General features: G+C 37.1%; 1 protein-coding gene and 1 pseudogene across 1 annotated transcript in view; both read right to left on the bottom strand.

The window, feature by feature from the left end:
- Positions 1-23,116, bottom strand: part of SCN2A (sodium channel, voltage gated, type II alpha subunit) — a 166,603-nt gene that overhangs the window by 114,678 nt on the left and 28,809 nt on the right. The window lies entirely within an intron of this gene.
- LOC105523242 lies at positions 4,637-5,423 on the bottom strand (annotated as a pseudogene).

Below are 23,116 nucleotides of genomic sequence, written 5' to 3'. Positions count from 1 at the left end.
TAGTAAGTTGCCCTACTGTGATCAAGCACACAGTATTTCATAGATTTCTATGGTGAGCATCAGCTTCAATTATCAAATCCATATTCAGGTTTCACTTTACGGATGTGCTCAGCAATATACCAACTTGTTATACAAATGATTCTAATTCAAAATAAATTAAGAATAAAAAATTTATGAGATGATTTACCAAACATATTTTTGGGAGGAGATTAGTCATAATAATAACACATAGTATCTACTTTTTTAATAAAAATCTACACATAGTACCTACTTTTGTCAAGCACTATTTTAAGAGCTATGAAATAGATACTGTAATCATCTCCCTTTAAAACATGAGGAAGGAGTAAAAAATGGAACAGAGGATACTAGAGGCTGGGGAGGATAGGGAGAGATTTGTTAAAGGATACAAAATTGCAGCTAGACATGAGAAATAAGTTATAGCTTCTATACCACTGTAGGATGACTATCCTTAACAATATTATAGAATTTCAAATAGGTAGGAGGAGGATATTGAATGTTCCCAATACAAAGAAATGCTAAATGTTTGAGATGATGGATATGCTAATAACCCTGATCTGATCAGTATATGTTATATGTATTGAAATATCACTATGTACCCCATGAATATGTACAACTATGGTCAATTTAAAAAATAAAGAAACATGAAGAAACAGAGGCATCAAGAAATTCAGCAATTTAAAATACAAATAAGTTCTCACAACTAGAAAGAGTAGGGTCAGATGTGGAACTTATCCTTGCAGGCCGCGGATTCCATGTTTCTAACAATTATTCAATGCTTAAGACACTTTCTGGAATTATACACTATCAGGAACACACCAAGATATGTGCAGTTTCCTTAACATTATATTAGTTATAGGGTCACCTGTTTCTCTCCCATTGATTCTAGCCAGTGAGTGTGTCTTGGACTATTTAAAAGGGTGAACACAAAATGTTTTACCAAAACATGTAAGACATCAAAAGAACAACAACTGAATATTTTTTCACATTAAAGATACTTCTGTGTAATGTAGATTTAAGTAAAGAATTATAGTCTGTTTCTTATTTCCCAAGATAAGGTTTTCAAAAATCATACATTAGTTTTTCTTCCATTTGTTCTGACCTTTGTTATCACATCAAACTGATATTTTATGAGAGTTCTATATGGCACATATTACGTGAAGGTTTTAAATTTCTTTCCGTTGCCCTATATTTCAGACAGAAGATTTTGTGTCACAACTTTTAAGGCCAGACACTATATTTGGAAGACCCATGAGTAATGAGAAAGGCAAACAATATTATTTGAAGTGGTCAGAAAATAAAAAATGTCAAGAATTGGGATTCTAAATTCTGATATTCCTATAATGTTTTCCTTTCAATACTCTTCTCCTTTAGTTTTCTCATTTATACAAGAGGAATATATTTTTTCTAAATTAAAAATTTTTTAAGTCATGTTATTACACATGATGACATCAGCAAAAAAAAATGAAAGATAAGACAATTTAAAAAATAAGGGTAATAGCAAATATCCACATTCATAATAAATGCTCTAGAAATAAATGTATACTAAGAAAATGGCTTATTACATTTCATAGATAAGGACATAATTTTATATTAGTTTATATTATAATTAATAGTTGTGGATAAGTGCTCAAAAACTTAGAAAATTTTGTGCTCAAGAATTAAGAAAGCTGAGAAACAGTAAGGAATGTCTCTTTTTCTGGAAGTGGTCTTTTAGGTTCTGTTCTACAATTATAGTTTTTTGGGTTTTTTGGTACATTACAGTAATGTAAACATAAACTAAGAAAAGATCTGCTAAAAATTATCTGAAGACACATTTTTCAGATTTTCTAGCTTATTTCATAGGCTCAGGTCTATTTTCTTATCAGTTTTTCGATTGTTACTTGCTATGATATATATATGTATATATGCACATACACACACGTATATACACACATATGTACACACACACACACACATATGTATATGTATCCTTCTCTTTTTAACCTGAATCCACTAGCACATTACTGTAACTAACAATTTCCATAATGGGGAGAAAGTTCTGAACAACCAGACTTACATGTTTTTCTGCTGCAGAGTAGAAACAGAGAACAGTAGAATATGAAAAACTCAAGTTTTTTACTGGTCAGAAAAGCTGTTTTTGTTTTTGTTTTAAATACTAGGTTTAGTTCCAATATGAAACTAACTTATTTTTTATACTTTTATATTAGGTGCATTGAGCAATACTCTTTTTTCTCTTTCTTTAAATAAAAAAATATTTATTTAGAAACTACTTAAAATAGAAAAAAAAAAACAAAAAAACCTGTCAAGAACCACCAGGTGGAAAATGAGTTGCTAATAAAACAGAATTTTAGGTAACAAAAGTCTAAAAACCACAAAAAAAGAAATAGCACCACTGTCATTGGAACGATGGCTATTTACTTGCATTTTTTGGCATTGTCAATCACTGAATCTGGATTTTTCTCTCAATTCCACACAGACCATCCATTAAACAATTTTGTTATAAACTGTTTACTTTTTACACACATTTTAGGACAAGCTATCGCCAGACACAAAGGGGCTGAACAACCTCAGTGAGTGACATGTATTTTGCAAACTTCTGCCAAACAAAAGGATGGAATAGATTGTGCACAAATCTAATGAGGGAGAGTTAAGGAATAACACAGTTTAAATATTAATAATTCAGACATGGTACTGTATTTTCTGTAAAAGAAAATGAACATTTAGTAACACACTAATACATTTTGTCTCTTAAGAGACTAGTGTACCGATAAAGTATTCAGAGAACTGGAGAGCTGTGGACAGCAGATACCAAAAACACCCCAGCTTTGCAGAACCCAAGGTAACCATAGCCTTCCCTGCTTACTCCCTTTGCCAGAGGTCCACAAAGAACTCGCAGTGTGCCCACCTGCCTGCTGCACCTCCAACTCCAAGCTGCAAACTTTAAGAACCCAAAGAGGTGTCCCCAGTGGGCAAGGGGAGCAGAGAAGAGAAGCAACGTTACAGTAGATAGGCAGACATGAGCAAGGCGGGAGAGAGCCCCTCCCTCAGGAATGTCAGGCAACCATCAGGTGATGGTAAGGTGGTTATTAAACTGTCTAAAATAATAACTGGTCTTAGTCAGCACCAAGTAAAGACAGTCCCCCAATGGATAAAAAAAACACCTGAAGCTGGTGATCAGAGGCTTCCCAATAAGATCTCAGGAACTGGGTGAGTGGGCTCAAGCATGCACATTAAGAGGCAAAATGGCAGAATTTAACCGGTATATGACCTTCTCAGGAACAATCTACTGATAAAGGAAAAATGTCTCAAGTGAGCATGCACACAACCTCAGTAAACACACTGCACATATCACCCCTCCCAAGTGCTGGCAGGTCACACTGCACATGTGTACAGCCTGCTCCAACAGAAAATTAAGGGAAGAGAAATGCAAACGCCTTAACCAGGCCAATGTGTACAACCTCAAGTCAAGGGCCAAACAGGACACTTGGATCTCTTAAGTTGCCTGCTTGGCCTTTTCCAAAGTATACTTTACTTCCTTTTGTTCCTGCTCTAAAACTTTTTAATAAACTCTTACTCCTGCTCTAAAACTTGCCTCGGTCTCCCCCTCTGCCTTAAACCTACTTCTTCCCCTCAGCCAAATTCTTTCCTCCAACAAGGCAAGGATCAAGTTTGCTGCAGACCTCTATGGATTCACCACTAGTGACATGTTAAATGTGAAACTAAAGAATGGTAAAATGGGAAACAACCTCCATTCAATCGCAGAGATGTGAGGAAATCCCCAAAAGTGCTGTTAGATGAAAGAATTGCACACACCTCATTTCCCAAAAAAGTATAATACATAGAAATTTCAGAGATAATTGGAAAAATTCCCAGAGAAATCCTCAATGAAAATAGAGCTCTTCAACCCAAAAATCTCAGGGCTGAAACACACCTTGTGTTCATCCAGGCAACGATGCCTCTTGCTTTTTAGCAGCGACGCAGTTTGTCAACGACCCCAAATGGCTTTACAGAGCAACCTTTAGAACTTTCCTTTTGGGCCAAAGTCTAGGCCTGTGAGGTTGCAAGTAGCCCTGTAAGGCCTGTGATGACACTAGGTTCCAAAGGTTCTGAGGTCTGGCCCTTCCTTCCAACATACAATGTCAAACACATAAGATGTCCTGATGTGTTACATTTGATATTTTGAATATGGAAGCATATTTTAAATACTCTTAAGGCATTAACTTATTACAAAATTCTCTACCAAGGTTTCACATTAGGTTAAAATTCAATTCAGTCTTTACATTTCTGTGCCGAGGTCTCCACCTCAGCATATTACCTAACACCTTCTCCAGCAATCAGTGTTACCTGCATGCACATTGTGAGCCCCACGGTCAGCCTCTTTGTTTCCCAGGTGAACTAACTCGATGTTATCGTTGCTCTGCCGCACAGTAAAAGCTCCTAACTCAAACTCACCAGAAAAGGAGTGAAACTCTGCAAAGTGCACTCTAAAAAGAGGTACCTTATGCTTATAAAAAGAAACTAGTGAGTTTTCTAAGAATAATAAAAGAGAGTATTTAACAGTTAAGCACAAGATTTGGAGTGCAGAATTCGGATAAGGCTCTGCTGGTTCAGGTTGTTAAAACTCTTCTTGTTCCTCCTGTGGGCCCCCTTCATCAGATATCACGAAGTCTTCATCTGTGGCATAGAGAATGTCTACAGTCCTCTGCAATACAGGGTCATTGTGCCCCTTGTTCTGCTGGCAAATCAATTCATTGTTCCTTAGCTTTCTGAAGTACAAATCTCTTTCTCCAGGCCTTCAATGGCAAGTTTCAATACACTGACCTGCTAGCGTCAATTTGACCGTGCAGCACTCCTACTGCTTGCATCAGGATTCTTTTATACCACCCTGGGGCCAGCCTTAGAAGCTGCAGTTATTTGTGGAAATGGTCCTCCATGGAGTTGGATTGCCAGAGCAGAGAAGTTACTTCGGTTTATTCAGAACTGGAGCAACAAAATGGAGGGAGCCACTTCAGTTTCTTGACTTTGTCTGGCAGCCACAGGGGTATAGTCTTTTTCATTGTAGTTTGCATGAAAAAACTTCTTAAACTACTGAATGAACTCAAAATTGTCCTGAAACTTTCTTTTTACTAATTGTTCACAGAAATCACTTTGTCAGCACCCACCCTCTTGAAAATACTGCTTGTAGTATTTCGAAGTTCTGGATGTATTCATAGAATTTCACCTTCTTCAAGGCAATGGAGCCAGGGAGCAGAATGACCATAAAGTGAAAATAAGCAGCCCCTGAGCACAATTGTTCTATCTTTGTCAAATTCAACTTCAGGAGACTCATTGATACAGGCCAGTATGTCATGTAGCATTAGGTTGTCATTGGTGACTGATGTCAAGTATATATTCACTGCCATCTTTGGCTCCTGGTGGAACAGTCTGCTGCCCACACCCAGCCCTGGTTCCATCTTCATCTAGTTCAAATTGCTTGACCAACATTCCTTTTTAAAGTATAGATATTCCATTAAATGACTGTTATGTTCTAAGACACATTTTGCTTTTCTTTAACTAAATGCATACCAATCTTACTGTGATGACCTCCGGGAAATATAATTCAGTGTATAGATAATCACTTTACATCTAACTTTCCTAGGAAAAATAAGTTAACTATATAAAAAAATACATAAATTTTAACGGAAGCATTTTTATTTTACTGTAGGTAGACTGGCAATACATTACTACAACCTTTTAAAATCTTCAGATGTATTAAGTGCATGTTAGTAGACTTCCATGAACTCATTCAAACCTCTAAATAGCTCATCAGCAGGAAGGCCATCTCTAATCTGATTACATAGTAGTTTATTTTTCATGGACGGATTATGCTGGAATCACAGAATTCTAATTCTGGATTTTAATAATCGGTAAGAAAGAAAATTTTGAGGATATGGTTCTCTTTATGAGGGTGAGGTATTTCTACTTGTTTGATATACCTGAATATTTCTAGCACAGTCTTCCTCATTTCTTCTTTTCATCAAAGACTTCTACCTAAAATTTATCCCTCAGTCCCCATTCTCTTTTATGGGGGAGAAAAAAGCAGCCTCTAAACTCCTCAGTGGAATGGTAGATCTGAGTGTCTGGGCATCTTCTCCGTGTCAGAATGAGCAGGTAGAGCCAGGATCAGAAAGTCTTTGAAATAATAATAATAATAATAATAATAATAATAATAATACAATACTCAAAAAATAGCTACATTCCAAAGTGTATGTATGCATGCCTGTGTGTGTGTGTGTGAGAGAGAGAGAGAGAGAGACACACACACACACACACAAAGAGAGAGAGAGAGAGAAGTAGAGAGGAGGGAAGGAGAGCATAGGAGACCATGGGCTCATTTCTTCATGTAATGTCAACACTAACTAAATTGTGGCACACTACTAGCTTGTCAATTTGTTATCTCATTGATCCTTCCATTATTTGTGAAGGAAGTAATGTTGTTGTCACTTTAAAATGTAGAAGTGATCAGGGTATATGGATGTTGAATAACTTGCCATTGCCACACTGAGCCACTGTTTAAATTCATATGTGTCTGATTTCAAATACTAAATATAGTCCATGTTCCATTTTTCCCCCAGGGTGAGAAGTGCACCATTGAGCTGCAAGTCGAGAAGGGAAATATAGTATAAGTCTGATTTTTTAAAAGTCACTGGATCCCTTTCTATACCTAAGATGTTTGTAGAATCCCACAGTTTCACTACTATTAGACAAATTTGTGACCCAGTACAAATAACATAGTTTCCCCTTACAATCTTGCTATTGCTATTATGGGGCTAGCTTAACCTCTGCTGGAAAACAGAAGTTGTTTTCTCAATACCTTCACATGCCCCATAATGAATATACTCTTATCCCACTTATGGAAGAGGAGCTTACACATTTACCAGGAACTCTCTTCTGCAATACTGTACATATCTCTCCTCATATTCATTTTTTGATGAGTTAACCATTCTTTTGACTCCATCTTACACTTACATCATGCCCTCAACACAGATCCCTAGTCCTGAGTGCTAGGATCAGGATTCAGGATTCCATCACATATTCCCAACAACCCATAGCTAAGGTCTCCTGGGCTGTGGGTTCTTGGAGCCTCAAGTGACATTTCCAAAATTGAACTTATCTTCCTTAGAAATTGGTACCATATCTTAAATATTTCCATTTCCTTCATTTTTCTTATTTTTTCCTAAATTAGAAGTATTTTTTTCTGACTTAGTTGTTTCACTCCCCTTCCTTTAATTTATGATCTCTGTCACCAAGTCTTAATATTTCTACCTCTAGGAAATACCTCTGTGAATTGCTTCTGCCGCTGCATCTTCATTACCATCAATGTGTTTCAGGAACAGATACATAACAGGACACATGTATTTAACAAATAATGTCAAGTTCCTCAGGTAAAAAACCTTACAGCCATCCTTGATTCCTTTCTCTCTCTCTCATACACTACATCATAACCTCTAGTGACCTTTTTGTTCTATATTCAAATTATATCCTGAATCCAATCATTTCTCACCTCCTCTACCATTAGCACACTTGTTCAAGTTGCCACCATCATTCACTTAGATTACTGCAATTGTTAGGGCCAGTAATTTATGAAGTACAGTGCAAAACTGATAACATTGAGGCCCCAGCTGCAAGTGGTGCCTTGCACCTATAATCCTAGCTACTCCAGAGGCTGAAGCTGGAAGATTCCTTGAGGCTAGGAGTTGGAGACCAGCCTGAGCAACATAGCAAGACCCATCTCTAAAAAAAAGAGGGAGACACTTGTTTAAGTAGCAGGAAAAAGGGGCCATTAAAAGATTATACAACATAGCTTTTTTCTCATTTATGCAAACTGTCTACTGATGGTTTTTATTTCCTATTTAATGTTGTACTCATTGGAGCAGGGAGACACTTGTAGGGCAAACATAGAGCCATATGAGTGTCCCTGATTCAGAGCAGAAGATAATGTCTGCCCTCATCCCGCACTGCCAAATTCCCCTTCCCACCAGTTGCCGGACTGAAGCAACCTGCCCTCAATTGAGGTCAGAGAAGTCAATCTACCCTTCCCATGAGCCTGCCACCCAAACTGGTGGAAGGGCAACCCCCCAAAGCATTGTAACTCTGCACCTGACACACCTGAATTAGAGGTGGGTGAGAAGCTCTCTCCCACTGAGTCTCTCACTTGCCTTGGCACTTTCAGCCTGAGGTGCATTCCTAACTGCAACTTGACCTGAGCTTGTGACCAAATCCCCAACAGGCTTAAGGGCAGCAGAACACAGACATCTTCCCACCAGCAACCCAGTATTCTCCCTGTTGGAGGGTGGCAATAGTTGCTGGGAAAAGGTGAAGAAGAGGACACTGAGTGGCCTGGGCAGGGAGCAGGGGTGCAGGTGGTGTTAAACCTATCCACAGCAGGAGGTATCAGACACTGAGCACCCAGAACATGCTCCATAGTCCCATGGCTTTCACTTACAAAACCTAAATTCAAACACAAATTATTAAAATTATCAAGATGGTGACTGCAGAGCATTAGGCCCCATGTGTGGGGCCCTTCTTAACATGGAGCCTTGTGTGACTGCCCATGAAGCCAGCCCTGGTAATAATTTCTAAATTGGTCTCCATGCTTAATTTTTGGCCTCCTTCAGTTTATTCTCAATGTAGTAGCCGGATTCCTTTGAAATGCAAAAACAGTCACATCACTGTTCTGCCCAGAACTCTACAGTGACTCTCTATTTACTCAGAGGAAAAGTCAAAGTATGAACCATGGCTTGTGTTGGCCAGGAAGGTCTACCCACCCACCTCACTTCCTTCTCTCATGTCGTCTCCTGCCCTGTACTTTCTCACATGGCTGCTTCTCGCCAAGCACTCCAGACACACTCCCAGCTCATGGCTTTGCACTTGCTTTCATCTCTGCTTGAAATGCTTTCCTCCCAGAAATTTGCATGGCTCCTTCCTTAGCACCTACTAGTCTTTGCTCAAATAGGACCTTCCCAGTGATGCTTTCCCCAACCATGCTATATAAAATTGAACACCATCCCCTACAACGGAACACACACACACACACACACACACACACACTTTCACACACTCTAACCACATCTCCTTCCTTATTTCCCTCTATAACTTCAACTTCCCCTAATATAAAATCTACTTTTTTAGAGATAGGATCTTGCTCTGTTGCCCAGGCTAGAGTGTAGTGGCAAAGCTCACTGCAGCCTCGACCTCCTGGGCTCCAGTGATCCTCCCACCTCAGCATCCCAAGTAGCCTGAGCTACAGGCACATGCCACCATGCCTGGCTAATCTATTTTATTTGTAGAGATGAGGGTCTTGCTATGTTGGCCAGGCTGGTCTTGAACTCCTGGCTTTAAGCAATTCTCCTGCCTTGGCCTCCCAACTGACTGGGATTAAAGGCATGAGGCAACATGCCTGGCCTAGTATGAAACTTATTAATAATTATTTATACTGTTTATTATTTGTCTTTGTACATTACATTGCAATGTAAACTACATGTCTTAGGTCAGGCTCCCCAGAGACAGGCACTGAGATGTGGCTTAATGGGAAAGTGATTAGTTAAGGAAGTACTCCTAAGATCACTCAGGAAAGGAGTAGGTAAAGCTGCAGGTCTGGATGGGGAAGGAGCCAAGCTAAGGTGTAATTCCCAACAAAGCCCTACAGAAGGTGGCTTTATTATGATCCCACAGGACCACTTTGGAGTACAAATTATGTATTTGAGTTTGTCCCTATATGAAGCAAGGAATCTGTACTTTCATAAGACTGCAATAGTCAGTCTTTGGCTAAGGATATGGGTGGGGGCACGTAAACTCCCCGGCACTTCAGACTTTGTACTGAAGTGGAAAAAATGACTCAAATCATCTGAAGACAGTTCTCTAAAGCAAGACACAGGTACAGATTATTAAAAGCAGAAACATTCACCTGCCAGAAGAGGAACACAGAGATAACAATAAAAGGGACTGATGTGATCTGGTTTGGGTGAAGCAACGTGAGGTTTATTGTACTATTGAGAACAAGACTTTTTTCTTTTTACTCTATTGCTAGTGCTTAAGACAATCCCTGGCACAGAGCTGGGATTGAGTACATAGATAAATAACTGTATTGCATACCTTCTATGGCCCAGGCTCTACAATAGTCTGAGTACATAGTACAGATAAACACAGACCTTCCAAGACAAATTACAATTTCTTTTAAAGGTTCTATCTCCTGCATTCAAATTTACAGAATGTGTTAGTCTGTTTTCAGGCTGCCAATAAAGACATACGTAAGACTGGGCAATTTACAAAAGAAAGAGGTTTAATGGAATTACAGTTCCACCTGTTGGTTGGGGAGGCCTCAAAATCATGGCAAAAGGCAAGAAGGAGCAAGTTACATCTTTCTTGAATGGTGACAGACAAAGAAAAGGCGCTTGTGCAGGGAAACTCCCCTTTATAAAACCATCAGATCTTATGAGACTTATTCACTATCACAAGAACAGCATGGGAAACACCTGCCCACATGATTCAGTTACTTCCCACTGGGTCCCTCTCACAACACACGGGAATTCAAGATGAGATTTGGGTGGGACACAGCCAAACCATATCACAGAATTAATGTCATCTATCTCCCTCCTCCGTCCACTAATCTCTATCAAGTTCTGTGAACTGTGCTTCTGAAATTACTATCTATCTCTTCCCTTCTCATTCCATTGCCAACATCCAGATTCAAGGTTTTATTATAATTAACTGGACTAACGTAAACAGATGATCTCCATTCTTCAGTTTGTTTCTCATCCATCTATTTTATATGTAATTACTAATATAATATTTTTTAAAACTTGGCTGTAGTTATATAATAATCTGTCTAAAAACTTTAAGTCCAATTAAAACTTCAAATACGTTATCCTTTTGTGCTGTGATCTTAGCTTTCTTTTCCATCCTTTATACCTTTTTGATGGTGTTCAACCGAAGATTATTTTCTGTTCCCACTCTCTCTACTTTCTCCCCTTTGTACCTTTGCTCAGTTTCTTCCATTTGAAATGAATTGTCTTCCTTATCTCAACCAATGAATTCAACATTAACTGGTCAAAATTAACTCAAATACCATTTGCTCTAAGAAGACTCTTTTCATCTCCTAAGCTGGAAGCTATCTCCCCTTCAGAACTCTTGGGACACCTCCTAGGTAATGTGGTATACAGGAAAGAGTATGGGTTTTGAATCAAATTATTGGGATTGAAATCCAGTTCTGCCATTTAGTAACTCAGTGACCTTGAGTGAGGCTCAACTCTCAGAGCCTCAGTTTTCTCGTCACTATGATTCCTCTTCCTGGCATTTAAAGAATGCTTCAGCCTTCCTTCCTTCCTTCCTTCCTTCCTTCCTTCCTTCCTTCCTTCCTTCCTTCTTGCCTGCCTTTCTTTCTTGTTTTCTTTCTTTTTCTTTTTCTTTTTCTTTTTCTCTTTCTCTCTTTTTCACAAGGTTCTGCTCTGTTGCCTATGCTGGAGTGCAATGTTGTGATCAGGACTGACTGTAACCTTGACCTCCCAGGTTCAAGAGATCCTCCCATCACAGCCTCCTAAGTAGCTGGGACTACAGTGCATACCACCATACTTGCCTAATTTTCTAACATTTTATAGAGATGGGGTCTTGCTATATTGCCAGGGCTGGTCTCTTGGCTCAAGTGATCCCCCTGCCTTGGCCCCACAAAGCGCTGGGATTATGGCCATGAGCCACCTTGCCTAGTCCAGTTTTTCTTTCTAGTCTTCCCTCTTACCAACCCCTATGATAGGGTTAGGTTTTGTGTCCCCACCCAAATCTCATCTTAAATCGTAATCTCCGTAATCTCCACGTGTCAAGGGAGAGACCAGGTGGAGGTAATTGAACCATGGGGGTTGTTTCCCCCATGCTGTTCTTGTGATAATGAGTGAGTTCTTGCCAAATCTGATGGTTTTATAAGGGGCTCTCCCGTCTTTGGTCAGCACTTCTTCCTGCCGCCTTGAGAAAAAGATGCCTTGCCTCCTCTTTGCCTTTTACCATGATTGTAAGTTTCCTGAGGTCTCCTCAGTCATGCCAAATTTTGAATCAATTAAACCTCTTTCCTTTGTAAATTACTCAGTCTTAGACAGTTCTTTATAGCAGCATGAAAATGAACTAATATACCCTACCGGTGTCTTATGGTACAGACAAAATATAATGTGTTCATGGTCTTCTAAATTTTCACACTGATCTCTGTGTTTCCACTTCCGTGGCATTGTTTAAGCTATTTTCACTACCTGAAGTCCATGACACCATTTCAACCCAGGAGACAATAGCAGTTTAAATCTTAAATACATTTTCCATGCACACTCTCACATCCTTCCAGCTGGGTACACCCTTTCACTTTTTCAAGCTTAAGAACATTTGTTTTTCACACACCTTTTTTTCTATTTAAGTAATTGCCTTCAACTAAGATTATCATGTACCCCTCTTTGTAACTCTTGCAGTACATAAAGCAATGCCTTACAGAAAGTAGACACTCAGTAAAAGAGCTGAATAACAGAAGATTTCAAATAGAAGCAGTATTGAACAAACTCTCATATTGAAGACAACCTGAGGGTGAAATACCTCTGTCGATTCTAGAGGGCAGATCTAAGGTTACTATGAATGTTATAGATAGCAAAGTGTTGATAAAATATGTTGAAATAAATTAAAACAGACCAGACTTGAAGAGTTTCTGAGCAGACAAATCCAAGTGGCCCTCAGAAGTGACCTAAACTTTGCTTGATTTGCAAATATACACAAAGCTCAACTTGAACTATTTCTTATAAATGCCTAAAGATAAATGAAACTTAAGGCTAACCAATCAGAAGTTGCCAACTCATGTAGTAATATAAGTAGGAAATTTTCAGCAAGATAGATCAAATAAGGCAACTATGTAATTGTAACCAATTAAATATTTCCTTTGCTTTATTTCCACATTCTCCCTATAAAAGCTTTCTCTTTGAGTTCTCTCAAGAGGCCTCAGAACCACTTTTGGTTTGGAGCTGATTCAAGAATTACCATTTGCTCAAACAAGCTCTTTAACATTTTATTGTTTCTCAATTTACTTTTTAACAATTATAAGTAACAATGTTCAAATTTTGAGATCTGCATAAAAATGAATATTTTTTAATGTGAAATAATCCTCAATTACTAGCAGATACTGCAGTAAGGATGCCTGTCTGAGTAATTAGAATATGTAATTCCCCAAATATTTTCAACCTCTAGACTCTATGATTGCCTTAATAAAACACTGGACATTAAATTGTCTTTTACTAAGTAAGAAAAAATGAAGACAGAATTGAACTAATTTATTTATTTATTTTTTTTGAGACAGAGTCTTGCTCTGTTGCCCAGGCTGGAGTGCAGCGGTGCCATCTGGAATCACTGTAAGCTCCGCCTCCTGGGTTCACGCCATTCTCCTTCCTCAGTCTCCTGAGTAACTAGGACTACAGGCGCCCACTGTCACGCCCAGCTAATTTTTTGTATTTTTTTTTTTTGTATTTTTAGTAGAGATGGGGTTTCACTGTGTTAGCCAGGATGGTCTCGATCTCCTGACCTCGTGATCTGCCCGCCTCGGCCTCCCAAAGTGCTGGGATTACAGGCGTGAGCCACCAAGCCCGGCCAGAATGGAACTAATTTTTAAGATCATTGACATAAACTGGTTTAGAGATAACTCAGCATCCAGAAGATGGTCAGAGAACATGTTACTTTCCTGATGAGTGACTGAGACTGATCCCTTTTGACTGTGGGCTTTCTGGGCTTGATAAAAACCTTCTAGTCTCTAGCGCTGATTGCGTCATGTGGGGTCGTCATAAGTATGTGGTAGTAATGGGGCCTAGGCTGCATTTGTACAACCACATCAAAAGGTGTCAAAGGAGAAGATGAAGTAAGGAAAGATCTTACCAGTGAAATCTGGCTTACTTTTAGAATACAATGAATCAGAGTTTCTTGAACTACAATGAAGAAAGCATTCAAGAGCTATAGTGTAGTTTTCTTGTCTCTTTTTAGCACCAGGGATGAATCTATTTGTATTTGTTGGGCTCATATTATAAATATATTTTCAGCAAAACGTGTCAAAATGTGTGTCCAGACATGTTTTTTTTAAATTAAAATTAGTTACCTTGGAGGGTCAGGCACTTAACACAAGATTACTATGGCCCAATAACTTCAGAATTCCTTCTTTTGGAGTTGTTACTTTTGTTTTTTTAGGGAGCTAATTCACAAATCTTTTTTTTTTTTTGCTAAATATTTTTGGCAACCTGTTTCTAGCTACACCTTTTTATGAAACATCATTCATTTTGAAGAACTCTTACTACTATTTGGCATGACCAATTCTTCTGAGCAAAACAACAACAACAAAAAAGGCAATAATTTTAGAGCCAGACAAAACTGGTTTATGTCTTACTCTCCTATTTTCTAGCTATGGTTCTTTGGTCAAAATACCTAGATTGTTGTGAAGATTAAAGAGTATAAGTTGACTGGGCATGGTGGCTCACGCCTGCAATCCCAGCACTTTGGTAGGCTGAGGCAGGCAGATCAGCCTGGCCAACATGGTGAAAACCCGTCTCTACTAAAAATATAAAAATTAGCCAGGCATGGTGGTGGGTGCCTGTAATCCCAGCTACTTGGGAGGCTAAGGCAGGAGAATTGCTTCAACCCAGGAGTCGGAGGTTGCAGTGAGCTGCGATTGCGCCACTGCACTCCAGCCTGGGCGACAGAGCAAGACACTGTCTTGGGAAAAAGAAAAAGGTATACCTTAAGTAAAATATCCAGTATACATAAGAGATGCTACTTATGCTCCTTTCTCCTGTCTTTCAAGCTCTTACATATAGCATTGTACTAAGTACGGTGAATAAAACCAAATCATAAACAGTAAGCCTAATCTTTCAGCATTAACATCCAGCTAATCATTTAACAAAAATTTTGAAATGTCTACTAAGGGCCAGTCTTCTTCCAGAGGCTTGGGATACAGTAACAAACCAAACAGACAAAACCTTGCCCTTGTGGAGCTTATATTCTAGGTAACCCAGTGGAGGGATACAGATAATGTCCATGTAAGGCAAATATAGATTCTGACATGTGGTGCTAATTGCTCCGGGGGAAAAAAATGTATGAAGAAGAGAGAAAAAATGTCAGGGTTGGGGAGGAGAAGGATGTATTGCAATTTTAAGCAGAGTGGTCATGGAGAAGCTTACTGAAGAAATGAGGTTTAGCAGAAGCCCTGAAGGAAAGTGGAGAATCTAGCCAAGTCATGAGCCTCCCTAGATGAATGGGTTCGACAGGGAATTAATGCATCAGAAGAGTTATGGAATGGTGTTCACGTTTGAAAAGGCCTGTTGGAAGGTAAGTAACACTGAACAAATGAAATAAAACCAGGCAGTAGCACACCAACAGGAATAAGAAACTAGAGCAGGTAGCAGTGACACTGGGGACAACAGCAGTTGCTGCCAACCTCAGTTAGGCCTGCCATCTGGTTTCACAGCAGTTTCACCAGTGACACCTGTGACATAAATGTCAGGATCAGAGCCCAAGCCAGACCCGGAGAAGCAACAATTGTACCAGAAGTAAAGGGGAGCTCTCTGCCATTCTATGTCCTTGGCTTGAGCACACAAGGAGGATGATGAAAGCAGGATAGCCAAGCCCAGGCTGCCCGGAAAAATCCAAACCTGGATGGCTGCCTGCAGGGTGGGCCCAAGAACGGCTTTACGGATATGAAAAGTACAGCAGCCAAATTTAGCAACTAGAAACAGCTCGACGTCAGAGAAGCAGACAAGGCAAAATATTGCCTATCCTTAGTGTCTAGAAATGTTTGTTGAAATCTTAAAAGATTAGAAAAGGGATTCTCTTTTTAACCAGTTTTTAAACTAGGTACAGTTTTTAAACTAGGCAATAGCAGCAATTAAATGGTATAGCTACACATCAGGTATTTGTACAAAATGTTTTTTTGTTTGTTTTCATGTGGGAAAAGTGTTTTGGCAATGTATTTTTCTATTCAATATGGGGTAGCTATCTTCTCTAGCATATTCCATTGCTTCCAGTCATTCCTAACACATTACAGAGAAAAAATAACCACTCTGTTCCTCGGTTCACTCAATCTCTTGACCACCGGGGTTTTTCCTTTCTTTCTTTCTTTTTTTTTTTTTTAAATTGTTTCTCCCCTATTTAGAATAAGGATAATCCCTCCCCTGGTTAAATCCATAAGTATACTATTGGAATAAATTCAGATTATTGGGAGTAAACCATTTTTTGTGTATTGTAAAGCAATAAAATATTTTACATTCGTTTTCTTCTTTTTCTTAATATTATTAAATATCAAGTTTTGCCTATAGGAATGAATTGAGAAGGAGTGTTTTATACAAAAATAAATTATATTTTGGATTCTGTATTTTAAAGTATTTTGTATAACTTCATGCAAGTGAATTTTAAAAGTATGGCTGGAACTCATGAGATGGTTGGATTTTGAACAGCATCTCTATCCATGTGCACAGATACAGGAGCCCACATATGTCAGATTCATGTGATTTCTACCCCACCATATTGCTGCACCAGTTTCATCTGCAAATGAAAACAGAAAAAACAGCAGGCTGGAGAAGGAAAAAGGGCAACAGACTCAGAAAAACTTAACATCTCCCCCCAGTAAAGTGACCATTTGCATTCTATATATTCATTACCAGACTGACACTCATGAGTGACATTTTCCATTTATTTTTCTCACTCCCAACCAAAATATATGGAAATAATTAAAAACGAAGACTGATCTCTAAAAGCAAAAGCAGAGCCTCGTCATTTGGAAATTATCAAAGGGCAAGAAATGACTCACACATTTTTTGAAAAGTTCAAATCATAATCACAAATTATAAACTGCATTTTCTTTTGGGTTCTCATAAAAAACACAGACAGGGAGAAAGAAAGAAAGGGAGGGAGAGAGAGAGAATGGTTTTAGTTCTATAAAGAAAACATTTTTCAACATTAAAGAATTTATGAATTGTAAGATATGACTAAAATTTAGAATTAAATCCCTACTTTATAAAAAAGATCTTGAGTGTGTCTTTTCTCTGTGTTGGCACTATAACCAATGCAAATTAAAATAATGGGTTTTGTGTTTGGAAGGGGGCCTCCCAAGAGATCATTTAGTCAGGCTTCTTATATTCATTAAGGATTAAACTAAAATCAGAGACAGATGGTTTTGTCTCATAGAACAGAGATTTCACAACTTTCTTTGAGTGCTTGTTCAACTTTTTAATCGCCATCTAACTTATTCCTTAGTTATAATCTCTATCAATATTAACACTATCTGGACTATTTTCACTAACACTTCATTGGATGAAAATGGAAGCATTATGCATGTTGCTATAAGAGATTTATCAGAAGAAAATTGACAAAATGTTTATTTAGCATTTTATTTACTGGCATTTTGAAAGGATCTGTTCCCACTGGTTTAAGCAAGATCCAATGACTTCATTACAATTGTAGTAGAGTTACAACATTGGCTGATTGTGACCATAATTTCTATAATTCGCAGCCTTCAGTCTACATTTTGCCCAACTTCTTTCTCATTTTGTCTAAAGATAATTAAATGCTAATTTGAATAATAAGCTCTTGAGGCAACAATATGGTTAAAAGCATGAACACAGAGATTCCTAACATGTTGTATTCTAATTATCACTCAGTATAGCACATTTTATTTTGTGTGTGTGTGTGTGTGTGTGTGTGTGTGTGTGTGTGTGAGATTTCCTTCTTTGATCCATGGATTGATTATTTAGAAATCTGTTGCTTAATTTTGAAGAATGGGGCCTTTTCTAGACATCTAATTGCAATTGATTTCTAATTTAATTCCATTGTAGTCAAATACTCTTTGAAATGAATTGTGACTGATTTTATAGCCTAGCATAACACCACCTGTGGAATGTTCCATGTGTATTTGAAAAGAATGTATATTCTGAAGCTGTTGGGTGTAATATTCTATAAATATCAGTTAGGTCTGCATGTTTGATCATTGATAATGTTATTTAAGTTCTCTATATCAATTTTTTGCCTTCTTGTTCTAGTGACTACTGAGAGAAAATTGATAAAATCTCTAACAATTATTGTAGATTTCTCTGCTTTTTACTTTAGTTCTGCTATTTTTTTCTCCTTGGATTTTGAAATTCTACTTTGTTATACCCTTTTAAGATTGTTATGTCTTGTTACAAATTGGCCTTTTTTTCCCAAATAAAATGACCATTTTTATCCGTGTTAGTATCCTTTGTCTTAAAATCTACTTTTTTGATATTCATATAGCCATATCAGCTTTCTTTTGCTTAGTGTTTGCATGCTATATCTTTTACTGATTTTTTTACTTTCAGCCTGTCTGTTATATTTAAAATATGTTTTGAAAACAGCATACCATTGAACTTTGCTCTTTATCCAGTCTGACAATCTTAAGAGTAATGAAAATATACACCCACAAAAAGACCTATGCAAGAATGTTCATAGCAAATTTTTTTATAATCATTAAAACTTAGAAACAACTCAGATGCTCATCAATAAGTAGATGAAAAATTATTACAACATATTTATATAGGAGAGTGCTACTCAACAACAAAAAGTTATGATATACTTACATATGCAACAAAATGGTCAAATCTAAAATCAAAAATGTGTTAAGTGACAAAAGCCAGGAAAAAAAGTTACATTCTTTATGATTCCACTCATGTGAAGTTTTTGAGCTGGTAAAACTAAGCTATGGTAATAGAAATTGGAACAGTGGTTGTCTCTGGGGGAAGGAGGGATTGACAGGAAAAGGGTACTGGGGTGATAGAAATATTCTACATCTTAATTGGAGTAGTTGCCAGACAGGGGAATACATTTGTCAGAACTCAAAGTAATATACACTTAAAAACATCTGTATTTTATTTTATGGAAATTATATTTCAATTAAAGAAAATGGAAAGAGCCCAATCTCCACTACCTTTTGTCTACTCCCTATTTTCCATAGTCTATATTGGTTACACCAAGCCAGGCTAGATAAGCTGAGACACGCCAGCTATATTTTCATTGTCTTGCTGACTCTCTTTCAGTTGACAGAATTCCTATTGAGTATCTCCTATGTACTATCTCCCTGTGGCCATCAGGAAGATTGCAAGCTTCTCTGACATTAATCATGCTTTAATGAGAAGCACAAGTCCAATTATGCCTCTTAGATAATTCTCTCCAAAATAATTAGGAGGTGGCTCCTTCTGGGTCTTTGCTCATAATACCATTCATATCTCTGCTTCCAAAGAATTCAAAACCTAATTAGGTTGTCAAAATAAACACAGAGAAATTTAAATAATAACACTAAGTCCGGTAACAACATAAGAGAACAATGTACGAAAGCAATCCAAAACAGCAAGGTAGTACCCGATTGACCTGTGGTAATGATGACAAGCTTGAACAGATATTTTTTAATTTTACCTATGTTTTTATACACAGTATTTTACTTATCATGCACAACAATCTTAAAAGGTAGATCAGGGAGGTATAAATATCCTCATCTTTTAGATGAAGAAATTGAATTTTTAATCAGGCTATGTCACTGGCCAAGCGAATAAGAGATAGATACAAGACTGCAACTCGTATTTTGACTCCTGCTCCCAACAAGGATTTATTCTATATTGCTTTTTGTTTATAAGAGGTTAACAGCATTGAGATCTGAAGTGATGTACAGAGGCTTCATGGATGTCGTAGTACTTACATTAGGCTTTAAAGGCTGGCCTGGAGTGAGAGAATATTCCAATTGCAAGGGAAAATTATGAGCAAAAGCCCAAACCCAAGCAGGACCTGACTCTGACCTATAGGAGAAAGCAAAGCAGGTTGGGACAATAGCAGGTGAGAAAATTAGTTGGGCTGGGGTGGAGGTTCTTGCCTTGGTCGAGTTGCAGATTTAATACAGAAAGGATGATAGTGGCCAGAGTCCAGAGGTATCAAATAAAATGCTGAAAGTCAATGGCAACTGACTGAAGCTTTTTAAAAGGAAGTAAAATATTAAGAAGAAAACTTTGTTACGGAATATGTTAAATATTATAAATATTAATATTACAAAAATACTGATTTGATACATATTTAAGATTATAATTTTAGTACAGCTGTCAGAGTGGATAAGCAATGGGTGGGTTATAAAGAAATAAAAGAATTAAGTGCATAAAACGTGTTTGAAATTTGCTGTTAAGTGAATGAAAACAGGAGCAAAATAGAACCAAAGAGCACATTTTTCAGTATGAGAGAGAGCCATACTTGCTTGAAGGCATAAAAAAGGAGTTATCAAGAATAAGAAATTAAGAATATGAAGAGAAACTTGCTTGAGGGGACTTTTGAAATAAGAAGCCTAGGCTGGGGTCAAGAACAAAGAAGAAATCGTTAAGCTGTGAAATCAAGAGGGATAACATTAAGCATGGAGAAAAGTCAGAGTAAATGGATGAAGAGATTAAAGTAAACAACAGAGAAGATTAAATTCACCTCAGCACCTCAGTCTTTTCAATAAAGCCCTGTGCAAGATGCTGCTGCAAAAGAACAGAAGAAAAGAATTGGGATTGAAATTCAGGAAAGAATAAAAAGGCCATTTGAATTATCACTGATAAGAAATGGGTTGTGTTGGTTGTTTTCAGAAGAAATAAGATGTTATAAATGTAAAAGTTAATACATAAATTTAAACACTTGATTTTAATAAACATAAATTTAAGTAATAATTTATATATATATATATAGCATCTCCCTATGTTGAATTGACATTCTTTTTCCATTTGAATAAAGGAAAATAGAATGGTCACATATGAGGCCAAATTTTATCTGTCTAATAATCCATAAATATAACAGGATGGAACATCATCATAATGACCATTTTTGTGGAAATGTTACTAAGGCCAGAAACTGTCTTACGTGTTTTACACGTACATTTCATTAATTCAATCTTCACAATAAAGTGTAGGATAGGAACATTTTACCATTTTACCAAAGGAAGCCAAAATAAGTTTATTACTTGCTTAAGAAACATTAGTGAGTAGGGAAGCATAAGTTTGGGCTATGGCAACCTGAATCTGAGTCCAAGTTCTTGACTACCATGTTTGATTGGTGGCTAAAACTATCAATATAAACTGCAACATGTTACTCAAAACTCCATTTCCTGATAGAGTTAATGATCCAATATTTTATTATATTCAGTTTTCCAATTATATTTAATTGACAATTGAAAATTGTATATATGTGTGGTGTGCAACTTGATATTTGTATTGTGAAATGATTAAATCAAACTAATATCTCCATCACCTCAGATATTTATATTTTGGTGGTGAGAACATTTAAAATCTACTCTTAGCAATTTTTGAATATGCAATGTAGTATTATTAACTACAGTCATTACATTGTACAAAAGATCTCCAGAACGTATTCCTCCTGTTTAACTGAAATTTTGTACCCTTTGACCAACATTTTCCATTCCTCCACCCCTACAGCCCTACCCAATAGCCCCTGGTAACCACCGTTCTACTTTCTGTTTCCATGAGTTTGACTTTTTTAGATTTCATACATAAGTTACATCAAACAATATTTGTTGTTCTGTGCTTGGCTTATTTTACTTAATCTAATGTCCTTCAGATTCATTCATGTTGCCACAAGTGACAGAATTTCCTTCTTTGTTAAGGTTGAAGAGTACTTCTTTGTGTGTGTGCAATTCTTTATCCCTTCCTATCTAGATAAGACTTAGGTTGATTCCACATCTTGTCTATTGGAAAAAATGCTGCAATAAACACAAGAGTGTAAATATTGAGATGATCATATGATTTTTGTTTTTAATTGTTTATGTGATGTACTCCATTTATTGACTTACATACGTTAAACTATCCCTGCATCCTGGGTATGAAACCCACTTGATCATGATGTATTATCTCTTTGATATATTGTTGGATTTGCTTAGCTAGATTTTTTTTTGAGGATTTTTGCATCTATGTTCATCAGGGATATTGGTCTACAGTTTTATTTTTTGTTGTGTCCTTTCCTGATTTTGGTATTTGGGTGATACTGACTTCATAGAATAATTTAGGGTGGATTCCTTCTTTCTCTATCTTGTGAAGTAGTTGCAGTAGGGTTGGTACCAATTCTTCTTTGAATGTCTAGGTGTACACCCAGTAGTATAATTACTGGATCATAGATAATGGAACATATAATAGTTCTATATTTACTTTTCTGAGGAACTTCCACATTGTTTTTTATAATGGCTAATTTACAATCCCACCAAGAGTGTACAACACTTTTGTTTTCTCCACACCATTATCAACACTTACCTTTTGTTCTTTTGATAATAGCCATTCTAACAAATGTGAGGTGCTATTTCGCTATTTAATATGTGTTTTCCTGGTGATTGGTGATATTGGGCCTTTTTTTCACATACTTCTTGGCCATTTGTATGTCTTCTTTTGAGAAATGTCCATTTAGGTTCTTTGCCCATTTTGTAATCAGGTTATTATTATTATTTGCTATTGAGTTGTTGGAATTTCTTATATATTGTAGATATAAGAACATACGGCTTATTGAACATATGGTTTGCAAATATTTTATTTCATTCTGTAGGTTGTCTTTTCATTCTGTTGATTGTTTCTTTTGTTTTGGTCTGTGATTTTGGGGTCAGATTCAAAAAATCTTTGCCCGTATCAATGTCATAGTTTTCCCCTATGTTTTCTTCTAGTACTTTTACAGTTTTAGGTCTTCTGTAAGTTGTTAATCCATTTTGAGTTGATTTTGTATATAATGTGAGTTAAGGGTCTAATTTCATTCTTCTGCATGTGGATACCCAGTTTTTCCAACATCATTTACTGAAGAGACTGTTCGTTTCCCATTTTGTGTTCTTGGTACTTTTGTCAAAGATTGATTGACCATAAATGCATGGATTTATTTCTGGGCTTTTGGTTCTGTTCCATTTGTATGCTGATTTTTATGCCAGTACCAAGCTGTTTTGATCACTATAACTTTGTAATGTATTTTGAAATCAGGCAGTGTGATGCAACCAAGCTTTGTTATTTTTACTTAAGATTCCTTTGGCTGTTTGGGGTAATTTGTGATTCCA

Source organism: Colobus angolensis, unplaced genomic scaffold (genome assembly GCF_000951035.1).
Source record: "Colobus angolensis palliatus isolate OR3802 unplaced genomic scaffold, Cang.pa_1.0 Scaffold456, whole genome shotgun sequence".
NCBI classification, from domain to species: domain Eukaryota; kingdom Metazoa; phylum Chordata; class Mammalia; order Primates; family Cercopithecidae; genus Colobus; species Colobus angolensis.
Note: the sequence above shows the minus strand (reverse complement) of the source record. Positions and strands in the feature narration are given on the sequence as shown.